This window comes from Melitaea cinxia, chromosome 20, assembly GCF_905220565.1.
Source record: "Melitaea cinxia chromosome 20, ilMelCinx1.1, whole genome shotgun sequence".
Lineage (NCBI taxonomy): Eukaryota > Metazoa > Arthropoda > Insecta > Lepidoptera > Nymphalidae > Melitaea > Melitaea cinxia.
The window spans coordinates 13,003,588-13,018,336 of NC_059413.1; the positions used below are offsets into that span (position 1 = coordinate 13,003,588).

Below are 14,749 nucleotides of genomic sequence, written 5' to 3' on the forward strand. Positions count from 1 at the left end.
TCAGAAAAATAAAGTAAAACCAAATTTGTATTCTAAAATTCAACATTACAAAGAATAATTTCAGTTTCAAAATCATTTCAAAATGTACCTCCTACTTGTTAAAACTTTCATTCGAAACGTTGTTTGTTTTTTACTTTCAAAAATCGAATGTTGATAATTATAAAAATGTAATCGAAAAACAAAGCAAAAGGGCCACACATCATGACATCACGTAATCCACGTGCATAATTGTGAAAAGATTCACAATCACAACTTCAGTTGTTATTAATTGTATGAATGGTATCGGACGCGGAGGTCGGAGCGGCAACACTGCGCCCGTGCGAAGCGGCAACATGGCGCCTCGACGAACGGCGCGGCAACGTCGCACACTGATTCAGCACATCGCATTCAAAGTTCGAGATACATATACGTAAGTCGTTCTTACATAGGTATATAAAGAACGTTATGTTCGCAGTCGGTTACTAGCAATTTGTAGTTTTACGTTATACATATAAAAATGTAATTTTTTACTTTCTATTTGTAGTCTGTTGTCTGTTCCATTCGTTGTGAGATTTATTTAAACGTATTGGGCGCTATTTTCGTGACTTTTTTTTTAACATTAAAATGTTACAACAATTTTAAAACGTGTTTAAAAATATTTCTACTATGCTCGTGTAGCCGACATAAAAATTTTATTCCGCAGAGTTAGAAGCGCGGCGTCTCTCGGGAATAAAGTTGGCATTTTGACGAGATAACTGTAATAAAATTTCATCGAGATCATTTTTATTTTTATATAAAATACCTAAAATACATTAAACTTTAGTTTTAACATATTATGAAATTTAACCTAACACCATGCACTTAATCTTATTTTTAATTAATCTAGACTTTTAAAATCGTTTTTCAATTTTGTTATCAAAATATATGTCAGTCTGTATCTTGGCCGGCTGAATATAATTTAATAAAGCTAGAACGCTCGTTTTTTTTTTTATCCCGGACTTCACACGAGGGGTTATGAAAGTCGAATCGTGTATTTTTTACTTGTAATTCATTATAGTGTGGTCAGATAGTGGACCATTTGACGGGTTTGGTTAACAATTAAGGCATTTATTTGTTTGAACACAGTTTATAACATCAGAATCATTTTATCTATTTTAGAAATTATTTTTGTCCAAAAACCTATTCAAAATTTTTGTATGTACATTAAGATTTATGCTCGAGAGGAAAAAAATTACCCTTGTATGAACTGAAAAGCACCCATTAATGATAACAATCTGACAAGAATTGAAATGAAAAAGTGAATCAGCGAGGGCCGGTCGAAATTATTATAATAATCCAAGTGATTATGGTCTCTATATACACTTGATAGTCAAAGATAATGATTATGAATGCATATAATAACGCCTGTGTGTCGTTGTGCCAAAACTATAATAATCGGACACATGACTAACGCTGCTGAGAATGGCATCAGCTGATTACGAGCAATATGTATCCTTAAGTACATAAGGCTTGAGTATTAAAATACGATTACTGTTATTAGAGGATTATGGACAAGCATTCTTTGTACTTTATTATTTTATTAACTAAAATTTGCGTGCGGTTTTACCTGTGTTTATTTTTATGACTTCTTTTCCGTGACTACGAAGTTGTATAGCGTATATATTTTTTTCAGATAATAAAGATCTTTACTTACAAAATATTATGTTTTTTCAAACGAAACATAACCCATTTCAATTAACATCGACAAATATATAGTATAATACATAATAACGTTAAATCTACACGTCAGATCTTAAATTTAATGTGATCACACAAGTGAAACACACACACACAAACAAAAAAAAAACAGTCGAATTAAAAGCCTGCTCCTTTTTTAAAGTCGATTAAAAAAGAACAAAAGTCGGTCACGTTTTTGAAACTTTTCGTATTTACGTTAGTTTACATTCTCGCTTGGTTATAGTTAAATTTAAGATTGAGGTCAGATGTGTCACAACTATAGATACGGATGTACCCGCAATTCCCAGCACACACGGCGCGCCGGGCATACAACTCGTCCCGCCATACCAGGAATTTTCTCATGAAAAAATGTAAACTTAACATTTTTCGCATAAAATGAAGTTCCCGAGCACGTTTAAATATTAGATTTTTAGTTAATTGTGATACCTACTTTAATTTTATAAAAGGGAATAATTATATATGCTTAATAAGAAGTTCGTACGTTATAAGTAAATAATTGTGAAAATATTTATTAGAATTTTTATTACATATGCTTATAAATTGTACTGGTTTGATGTTCCATAGGATAGTAATTATGCATATATATAAAAAATGTCACAAAAAAGCCTTGTAATCACAAAACTACTAAAAATCTAGGCGCAGGACTTCAATAACAAATCATTCATACTTTAACATATAGTAGATTAAAAAAACACGTATTTTAAATGTTTGGGTAACTACGTCACTCTTTAAATTTGAATCAAACCGATCCAATCAAAACGATTCCAAGAAATACTACGCAAACAGAATTTTTAGCATTTTTTTTTTAAGAAATAAGAACAAAAAATAAAAATAAAAACTGCCTTAATCTATACAATAAATAAAATTGGAGTCTTTTTGTAATATTAAAAATAACCGCTTTTTACTAAATGCATACATATGGACGTATACTCGGTACATATATATCAAAATAACATTTTTTACAATTTTTGTCTGTTTGTCTGTGTTTGTTCCGGGTAATGTCTGTAACGACTGAACCGATTTTGATGGGACTTTCACCGACAAATAGCTGGTGTAGTAAGGAGTAACTTAGGCTACTTTTATTTTAGAAATTTATTTATTTTATAACTGCGAACTGAACAATGCTTTATACTATTTTTTAACCGACTTCCAAAAAAGGAGGAGGTTCTAAATTCGAGTGTATTTTTTTTTTTTTTTTTTTTTATGTATGTTACATCAGAACTTTTGACCGGGTAGACCGATTTCGACAAATTTTGTTTTAATCGAAAGGTGGTGTGTGCCAATTGGTCCCATTTAAATTTATTTGAGATCTAACAACTACTTTTCGAGTTATATCTAATAATGCGTTTTTACTTAACGCTTTTTTCGTCGACCAACGTTGTATTATACCGCATAACTTTCTACTGGATGTACCGATTTTGATAATTATTTTTTTGTTGGAAAGGAGATATCCTTAGTTTGGTACTGTGAAAAGGAAACCAGGATCTGATGATGGGATTCCAGAGAAATCGAGGGAAACTCTCGAAAATCCGTAATAACTTTTTACTGGGTGTACCGATTTTGATAATTTTTAATTTAATCGAAAGCTGATGCTTATCATGTGGTCACATATAAATTTTATCGAGATCTAATAACTACTTTTTGAGTAATCTTTGATAACGCGTAGTTGCTTGACTATTTTTTCGTCGATCTACGTTGTATTACTCGTCGATGTAATTGAAGTCGGTTTTTTTTTTCGTTTGCGAGCATACACAATTATTTGTAAAATTCCACGCGGACGAAGTCGCGGGCACAGCTAGTTATATAATAACTCTACTACTAGAGCTTTCTAAACTGTATATATGTCGCTAACATGGCTTGGCTGGTAACATAGCAATAATGGACATTTTTTTTTAGAAGCATTATGTATAAATAGGAGAAATCGAGTTAGTGTTATTCCTGGATTGTGTCGAAATGATTTTCTTTGGCTTTCGATAATTCCAATCTTATTTTAGAAAATAAATACGCATGAATATTTTAAGAATACATTAAACAAGCACCTCATAATGTACAAAATTAATTTAGCTCCATTATAAACGGTAAAACTAGATCAATAACGAAGATATCAAATTCGAAACAAAGAAAAATAACATGTAAATAAAAGCGCAATAGCAGGTTAACCGGACGTCGCTATCGATCTCGGCGAGGAGATAACCTATCGATTTTCATACGTGCTTGGAACGGATCCAAACGTTTGTTTCGTTAGTATGTAGGATAAAAGGGAATACATACATACACGTTGGCAGAGAGTAAATTACTATTTTTAACCAAGTTCAAAAAAAAGGACTTCGATTCGTCTGTATTTTTATGTGTTATCTCATAACTTTTTACTGGGTGTTCTGATTTTAATGATTTATTCTTCATTTAAAATTAAACGAGATCTGAAAAATGTTTATGAGTAATCCATAACAATACTTATTTGACTTTCCATTTTAATACTCGTCGACGTAAATCGAAGTAGATTTTTTGCAAACAAATAATTCTGTAAGTTAAAAAAACAGACAGATAGTTATTTTCAAGATAAAGTGGTGAATTTGAGTTGAGAGTTGAGGCACGCGATTTTTATGATGTATTGTATGTAAAGTGCCAGTTTGCTTCCGGGTTTCTAGGAATTCGTCCTCAATTAGAGAGGATTGATTTTCGTTTTTTTTTTTTTGTTTACAACAATTCATCACATCATCATCATCACAACAGTCTTTCGCAGTCCACTACTGAACATAGGCCTCCGCAAGTTCACGCCAAAAATGGCGTGAACTCACGTGTTTTGCCCATAGACACCACGCTGGGCAGGCGGGTTGGTGGTTGGTGGTTGGTGGGCTGGCTTGTTATCCCGGCATCGATCGGCTTTTTAAGTTCCAAGGTAGTAGAGGAACTGTGTTATCCCTTAGTCGCCTCTTACGACACCCGCGGGAAGAGAGGGGGTGGCAATATTCTTTGATGCCGTAACCACACAGTATTCCTTACAGAATATTGTAGCAGATTCACTATATTAAAATTTAAGTAGTGTCAGTAAAGTAACACGGTTTTAAGAAGGTATATTTTACTAATGTCTTACCAATACGTAATAAATAGTGAATGCTTTTCATATATGTACAACTCCAAGCATGTGACCTATAAGTGAAGCTTTTTAACGAAAGCGATAAAATATAACTTTTCAGCCTATAATATCCAACTGCGGGGCATAGGCCTCTTACCCCATGTAGGAGAAGGATCGGAGCTTAATCCACCACGCTGCTCCAATGCGGGTTGGCGGATATATTCCCCATTTTGTGTAACGATCGCTATCAGGTGTACATGATAACAACCGAGACCGACGGCTTAACGTGCTTTCCGAGGCACGGTGGGGAGACTCACAAGGACTGCAACACACTGCAAAAACCCAGACTACGGCAAACATCTGTATGCCCAATACAAATGTTTGTCATGTGCGGAGTTTGAACCCGCATCCGCCAGCGCAACAGCCACGAACCAGTGCTGTGGCCGTTGCGCCAATTGTTATTGTTTAAAGCTACAAAATAGAACCGAAAGCCATTTGAACATCTATCATGGACAGGACGAGGAGGCAAAGCTATACTCTACCTTCACAATTGCTCATTGTACTGTTTAACTTTGTATGTACAATGCGGCAATACAGACGTACGAATATCAACCTTATGTCTAGTGTGTACGACACATTTTTCAAAACTATGTACTACTACTCAATTGTGTATGTACAGAAAGCTAGCCCGTAATATAAGGAGATAGGGTGCATTATCGCTGTGTGCGCGTAGATGCAGAATGCAGATGATCCACAATGAACCGGACGCGCATTGTGCCCGCAACTGGTGGCGCAAAAACACGAAATAAAATGTTAAGAGATGCGTACAAAATAGATATATCTTTATATTACGCTGTAAAATGTCTATTTTTTATGTACTTTAGCATCTCATATGTCCTTTCAACTAGCCGACAATGTTTCAATAGGTTTTGATATTCCATATAGGTAATATATAATGGTTAATACTTTTTTTAAAATATATAACTAGGTCGGCAAACAAGCGCACTGCAGGCTATAGACGTCTGCAACACCAGAAGCAACGCCAGCGCGTTGCCGACCTTATTCCCAATTCCCCCCAGGAACTACTGTATATACTAGGGCTTCTCCGACATGGAGAAACAGGATTATATCTACTATCTACAGCGAGATGTTACAGTTTGAATCAATCAATACAAAAAAATATATATATATAATAAATAGGACGAGTTATTTTGAGAAGAGCACATTCAAACAAACAGACGCGTCACCTACATTATGATCATACATACATTCTATTGTATTCAGTTAATTAGGTTAAACATTTTGATGAAATTCACTCAACTAAAATACCTAGTTTGTTTACCTAAGTCAACATTTACCTCTGCGCTTCGCCCCTAAGTCAACAACCCTCTACCGCGGACAGGTATAAAAATATACCTCGGTAACGTAACACGAGATATCTTTCTAAGGACGGAGTGTATTGACGTCGATGCTCTCAGTTCGTATGATTTCAATTCGCTATTGTGTTTCTGGTAACAAAGTGAGCACCTGCTATCATCGCACCACACCTTGTCTTCCCATGTCTTATAGAAACTATATACTTGCTGGTCGACGCTATTTTGTATAATTATGTTGTTTATTATATTGACAATGTATTATCGGAAGCAAAAGTAAAATAAGTAGCTTACAAAATTGTTTGGTAAAAACAAATTAAATATTTTGATATTTTTTTATTTTTCTTTGACTTTCTTTGGTATAAGGCGAAAAATTGTTTTTATTTAATTTAATTTTGATTGCTTATAAAATATTGGATCTCAGAACTTTTGGTTAGGTGTATTTATATAGGTGAAAATATTTTAAGTAAGGTCTAATTGTCTAAGAAATAAAAATTAGTAAATTTCGTTGGAGTAGTTTATCTGCTGTGCTTATAAACGCACCGAGCTCCATCATTTTATTTACAATACAACTAGATCCGGGCGGTTTCGTCCGTCGAAATAACAGCGCCAATGTTCTGAGCCGTATAATATGATGATTTACAACTTCCTCGATATATAAAGTAGATCACACAAGCTACAACGTAGAAAAACCAGCTTGACAGGTTTTGAAGTTATGAGTACTGCATTAGGACAGTTCACGATCAGGACACTAGGAAAGGGAAACGATGCGATTTCATGCGTTTTCTGCTCTTAAAATGGAGTTAAGTAGAAGTCTAAATAGTAGTACTTTTATTGCTTACCGACCCGATTTTTTTTTATAAATATAGGTACTTTACTAGTGACGTCTGTCTATCCATATTTTTTACGCGATAAGTAATCACCAATATATCATATACTCACATTTATTATTTTGTTGCATCTTATGGTATGAGTTTTATTCCGATCGGTTCAGTCGTTTTCGCAGTATAAACGTACATTCGTGCATCGTACTATTTTTTTTTTATATCACTAGTTCGGCAAACAAGCGTACGGCTCACCTGATGGTAAGATATTACCGTAGCCTATAGACGCCTGCAACGCCAGAAGCATCGCAAGCACGTTGCCGACCCAATCCCCAATCCCCCCAGGAGCTCTGGTGACCTTACTCACCAACAGGAACACAATACTGCTTGAAATCAGTATTATTTAGCTGTAATCTTCTGTAAGGTCGAGGTACTTCCCCAATCGGGCTGCTCCATATTTTGAGCAATTAATTCGTGCCGTGCCCTACCTCAGTTAACTAATATTATAAACGTGAAAGTTTGTGAGGAGGTTTGTGTGTTTGTTAATTTTTCACGCAAAAACCACTGAACTGATTATAATAAAACTTTGTACGTTAACAGCTGGAGATGAAGAATGACACATAGGCTACTTTTATCCCGACATTCCCGCGGGATCGGAAATTACACGAGTAAAACCGCAAGTTGCAACTGGTTGAAACCAATTTCAAAAACGGCAATTTACATAAAAGTTTCATTATCTTTAAGAGCGGAATATTCATGAAGGTAAAGTGTATTTTTTATTTACGTAAAGAAAATTTTTTTGAAACGATTTCATACTTCTTACCAACCAAAATGAGGGACTTATGGGACTGACATTTTCAGCCTCGCTGTAAGAAGTCACATAAAATAAAATAGAAAAAAAATTGAGACAAATTAATCTAATTACCTATTGAGGACAAAATTTCCAAAAATCTGCCATCAGAACTCATAACATGTCATTCATTTTCTTGGTATTAATAGATTTGTATGTTATTACATTCAATGATAACGGTTCCAGTAGTTAGAGTATGTCAGATATATGTATATATATGTATGTATAAATAGTTTATATTTATTATGCAATACACACATAAAATAGTAAGCTATGACGAGAAACATGTAGCTATAGACGTCAATGAATACGTTAAGTACAGAAACCCTACGTGGGTAGACCGCAAATCCTTTAGTAATAGTATAATATTGTGGTGCAGCTGTAATCATTACATTGTACCTAGAGTCATAGGTTAAATAAATCAGTTTAAAGTAACGGTATGGTTAGAAGAACAATAAAAAGTACATTCTTCACCGTGTTTTATGACCTGTATAATTTAGCTGTGATCTGTAAGGTCAAGGTATTTCATCAGGCTTTTCACGATTTTGAGCAGAATATTACCTGCCCTTATCTCAGTAAGAACTAAAACCAATATCATTTACGGTCTGAACATTTGCAATTAATCTTGTCATGTTCAAGGAAATATCTTGGACGATTTGCATTTCTCTAAGGAAATTATGCGCCCTGTATATTTTAGCTCAGAATACACGAATGCCGAATTAGATACCGAATCTAGAAGGTAGAAGTGAGATCATGATAAATTGACAGTCATGTGTGTTACCAGTGTCTTCTAATTCTATACAATACACGACACTACACATACACTAGACACAAAAAATCCTTCGTATTTACAGTACCAACATTAAGCCGTCTCATTTTACACGCTTTTTTATCAGCTTCACCTGTATGTTCGCATGTTTGTAACCGACTCCTTTGGAATTCATTTTGACCCACTTCAAACGTTCAGATTTCATTTAAACTTAGTAGACTTATCGAGGACTGATGACAATACGCTAATTTGATAAGATTATTCCTTACTTTGTTGTTTTATTTGTTTATAAGTGTGTTTTTATTTTTGTCTTACAAGTTTGTCTCTGTTCGTATGTCTGGAGCATCGTAGATCCTAATTGATTGTATTCTGGATACCTTACTCACTACAAGGTCACACAACTACTTGGGCGCAATTTTATACGGTTGTGATCATCTTTAAGGTTGAGATTCTTCCTTCCCTAGTCGCGGACAGCTGTCGATTTGGGCAAAATATTAAGCCCTACCCTATTAAAGATTCTAGAATCAACATTTTTGTGGTACAGAACTTACGAGAACAAAGTACTTTGATTCTAGACGAATAGTTAAAGATGTATTTGCGTGACAGACGAAGATATCGATAAATTAAATAATAATATTTGTATGTGTGTCTGTTTATGCGATAGCCGATATGTTCAATTAACCTACATTCGCCTGCACTACCACAACCTCGGCTTCTATTGTATGCAAATCGATCATAGATATTTGAAAATAGAATTCATTTATAAATTGCATATTCGCAAATAAAATTAGTCGTTACATAATCCAAACAAAATGAAAAATCATTGAATGTTTTTAAGAAGAAAACTATAAAAAATACCGTTTTAAACTCACTTTAAAAGTACAAGATTTCCTAATATAATTAATTATATTATATTCTATTCGATTTAAGATTATATAAATGGCAAAGATAAGTGAGTTCCCTAATATGAGTAACGATCGCTATCACGTATTTATGATAACAACCGAGACCGACGGATTGACGTGCTCTCCAAGGCACGGTAGGGAGACCAACAAGGACAGACATCCAAACCGGAAAGAAATATTTATATAAATACAAATATCCATACCGAGCGGGAATCGAATCAGCAAACCGTCGGTGTTGTAGGTGACAACTCGCATCACTACACCAGAGCGGTTGTTACCACTTCATTTTTAATTAGTAAATTAATTGGTAGTAATTGAAAATGATTTGTTTTGTGCCGGTTGGTCGTAGTAAAATCTTCGTTTATATCCGGTGGTAATATAAAAATAAATATAAGTAATATATTATTAAAAAAAAAATGATTCAATAATGCTTATAAAACCTTGAAATGAGTAAATACTTGACTTTGACTTTGATTCTATGTGAAGTCTTGCGTCAGATTTTTATGAGTCAATAATAATTTCGTCAATACGGATGTCCTCACAGTTGACTTACTCCGCACTCGTGTCGTTTCGTTTCTTGTGTCGTAAGAAATAAAGCCCATTTCCGATGAAAAATCCTTACTATTTCGTATGTTATATGATGATATCATATCATCGGTTTTGGGGAAAGGTTATCGATTATTATAGGACTGGATATAGTTTATCTGCAGATAAGTTACGAAAAAACTGTAACAGCAGGAGGTAGAATTGGCAATTAGAACATATTTCGCCTCTAATAAGAATATCATATACTTTTATCTACTGGATACCGTCCATTTAACAGATGTCAAATAGCGTTAACGGCAACTGATGACACAGGCCCTAAGAATTTAAGTCGCACAATGTTGAACAAAAGCGCTATCGTTCTAAAGACGTATTCACTATTCAATGGTAATATTAGTTCAACGACACGTTAGCACAGTGGTCATAGCAACTAGCTGATACGCTAGCGTTAGTGGTTTCGATTACCGCACATAACAATTGTCTATACATGATCTATGCCAAACAGACGTTTGTAGCAGTTTGGGAGTTTGTGTTTGTGCATTGTGCGTTTTTAGAATCTAGTAGTAAATCATAGAAGTGTGGGTGAGACGTTTATATTAATTACTTTACAATTTTACATTCAATCAGAAAGATACCGCCTAAAAGAGACATCTGTATTGTTAAAATTCTTGATTTGACATTTTATAAAAAAGTTCTTATTTAAAAAAAAAAATATTTAGTAGTAATTTAGTAATGCATTACATCATTCAAAACATCGAATCTTTCATAAAACATAATAAAGCGAAAAAAAATAACGCGAGTTGTAAACAAGGTCAAAATAAAAAACATAACAAATGACAGGAAATTTACGAATAACTATATTTATTACCGTGATATCGCTATTAACCTTTTGACCGCCATAGTCACCTATACTTGACAAGGGCTCGCGAGTCCTGTGCGCCAGCGACGTCTATAGGTGACAAGAAACCCGGGCCACAAAAATATTAAATAAAATTATTAAAAAAATATTTCTAGTATTTTAATTCAACATTTCTGAAAATAGAATATCCCTGCAACATTCGAGTATAAAAAACAAGTCTTTTAGAGCTACAGGTACTGAGAAACATTGAAATAAAAACATGCATTCTTTTTCCACGTAAATGATATGTCCAGAACGCCGAAGTCGTCTATAGTTGACCGCTAGGGATGTGACGCAAGAGGTAGAAATAAATAATAAATAAATAAATATTTATAACATACACACACGGTCATCTGTTCCTAAAGTAAACAACTTAATGCTTGTGTTATAGGTAACAGCTGACCGGTATGGCTACATTTTTTTTGATAAACATATATATAAATAATACATATATAAATAAATATATATTACACCCAGACTCGGGGTGGGAATCGAACCCATAACCTCCGGAGCAGAAAGCACCTGCTGACCTGTAGTCACTAAAAACTGCGCAAATGGGCTAGTCAAAATGGTATAGATGTTTTTAAGCTATCCAAAATTCAACTATTTGAATAAAACAAAAGGTAAAATACATAAAACTATCATCAGCTAACACATAAATAGCAAATGAATAAAAAATCAAATCAACTAAAATCAATCAAATCGTCTTAATAAATCTGATATCTCAAATCTGGCACATCTCTAGCGCGTATTCATTAATCCGTTCTCTACACGCCGTTGTCAAGTATAGACGACACGCTGGTGACGTCATAAGCGAATAGCGAGAAAACTAGTGCAGTGCAACACGAGCGATACCTTAGAACATCGTCGCATTTTGGATGGCGTTGATGATTTTAATAATATACAATTACCAATAAAAAATTAATAAAAATATTTTTTATTTTTTTTTATCTAAGGTTAAGAGCGAAATTACGATTTTCTTTCTCATTCTTAAAATCATCTGGCAGCATCAAAATCATCTCTAACCCCCACTCTCATAAAAGATTTTTTTCTGAGACCCATGTCTTTGGTGTCGTGAAATCAAATGGCTACTTACTCAGTACTATTTTAGTACTATTTGCTACATAAGCAAAAAAAAAAACAAAAAATTAACGCATGTAAATATTTCTTTTAAACTAAGGCTGGCACCGACCGCACCGATTATATTAATTTGCATCATCGGATCAACTACTGAGTAGGGGAACAGTGGAACACGGGGCACTATTGAACAGTGTCGATAAAAATGGGTTTGAACATTTTTGTATGGAGCCTGGCATATCTAGCCACCGCCATCTTTTTTTTTCAAAATTTCCGAGCACAATAAAAGTGGTATGTTTGGATAGAGGACACTTATACAAACAAAAAACGTTATATAACATGGTATCCTAAAGTGTCACGTTTCCGAGATATTTGGAAGTAAAGATCGCCATTTGTGTCCAAAGGCGATCATTGAAAATCGAGTTGCCGAAACTGAAAAAAATAAATCAGCTGTTCTACTCATACTACACTAGGGTTATCTCCTTTCCAACAAAAAAATAATTATCAAAATCGGTTCATAACCGACGAAGTTCTCCCCGAACATAAATAAATAAAAATATATATCGAATCGGTCGAATTGAGTAACCTCCTCCTTTTTTAATTCGGTTTAAAAATTACAAATTTGAATTCGGTTAATTTTTTAAATTTACTTTTCATGTATATATCGATTCGATTCGAAATCGATATATAGCCTGCCGCTTCCTTACGTGCGACACAGCACGTCTCTAAGAGAGTTTAAAAACCGTAGGTCAGCTGCGCCGTAGTCGTCCAGTCGTGACAATGACGTCATGGCGATAGAAAAGAGTGTTGTACTTTACTACAATTATTTTTGTAATATTTGTTTTTTATTTATGTTTTTGTAAGTATATATAACGAGTGCAAGATAACACAAGAAAAATATTGAAAAATAAACCTTCCTAGATTATATAAGTAGTCATTTATTGCATAAAAACCAGCAAAAACAAGTCACTGTGTGGTACTCGATAACGACTCTTGGCAGCACTATTTTTTTAGTAGATATTTTTGTTTATTTTATGCCTTGGCGTACAGGGCACGGGAATGGATTTGAGGCGTGGCGGTCAAAAGGTTAATCAATTCTTAATAATGATTGTAATTATTATTCTTTAATATGGAACTTAATATTAAGGATCTCTTTCACTTTGTTGTTCTATTGTAATATCGAAAACTTTTTTTGGGTGACGCAATATTATTTTGTTTTCCATTTTAAAAATTATTAAATAAATGATTTACGCAACATACAATAATCTAATTGTTGTTTTTATGAAATAGAATAAAAAACATTTTTATGATTCAATTTATCTTTTTTATTCACCAAAATGTTAACTTAGCATAATTATGCAAGTGTATGAGTCATTTAGAAGTAACAATGATTGGTTTCAAATTGCTTGTATTCTCCATTCTACGTGACATTGATGAAATCATTAGTGCTATTTTGGCAACATTCAACGCCATTAAACCAAAGACAGTTGAAGCATTTTTTTCATCAATTGATACTCTTTGTATAGCCAGCTAAAATTTAAATATTAAAAATAATTTAAATTTTGTAATGGATAGACTCAAAAACTAGTAGTAGAATTAAAAAAAATCAACTAAGGAATGCTACGTTATCACAGGTTATATTAAAACGCGAGAATACGGAACAGCTAAAATCGTCTCGACGCAGGCGAAGCCGCGAGCGAAAAGCTAATTTGTAATAAACTAATCAATAATTTAGATTAGATGATTAATTTTAATTTTCGTTTTTGACGTGGACCGAGACGATGGAACTATTGACCTTTAAGAACGATCAAGGGCATTCTTGTTTGAGTTTACAAGTCAAAACAAAAATATTTGACTCTTCACGACCATAGATCATGGTTCTACTTTGTTTACTACATTTGTGAATTTAAAATAGAAAACATGATTTTTTGGTCTTAATATTGCTAAACTGCTGTGTTCAATAATTTTTTTAAGAACACAAATCTTTTTTATACTTTCTGTCATTACTAAGATTTATTGTCTTCAATTTTTATTAAATATTATACAGTAAAAACATTGTAATTTGTAACATAAACATTGCGATTACAGTTAGAAAAACGTCAAAACAAAACGTTCGGAATACGAGAAGATAAAATGAGATTAAAATTGCTATGCAAAAAGATACGCGTAGAATGCTCTTGATAAAAAGAAAACCTACTTACTTCAATGGTTTCAATTCTTAATAACGTGTACTTTATACTAACCAGAAAAATATTTAGGAAAGGATTCAAGTACCACACAGATCGAAGTACAAAAACGAGATCGTGCCCTACGAAGTACAACGAGTGATTCTTTGGTAAACATTTTGTGCGCTGCTTTAGTGGTATTCAGGAAGCGCTCCGGCCGGGATCTAAAAATCGTCAGCAATTAAGCTATAAACAAACTCCAATAATTTAGCAAAGTTAAAAAAACGTGTACCGGCCCCCATTGCCGTTCGTAAGTGGGTCGAGACGGCAACGCCGTGTAGCGGGACCGGTGCGGCAACATCGAGCGCGACGATGCCGCTCCGCTCCACCTACATCAATACCTCGCACGACGGGCCACACAGACGATGCACGCCGTCAGTAAATTTTAGCCTCTATAAACACTACTCAAGAAGCTATTAATACGTGCGTACCTGTGTCGCCCACGGTACCGTACGAGACGAGACTGTTTTGAAATTGGAATTTGGAACTAGTG

General features: G+C 34.0%; 1 long non-coding RNA gene across 1 annotated transcript; it reads right to left on the reverse strand.

Moving 5' to 3' along the window:
- Positions 1–13,332: 13,332 nt before the first annotated feature.
- LOC123663547 lies at positions 13,333–14,348 on the reverse strand. The gene is made up of 2 exons (XR_006744676.1): positions 14,275–14,348; positions 13,333–13,561 (listed from the first exon to the last, which is right to left on the reverse strand). It is a non-coding gene; the product is annotated as an uncharacterized LOC123663547 (long non-coding RNA).
- Between the last annotated feature and the right edge of the window lie 401 nt (positions 14,349–14,749).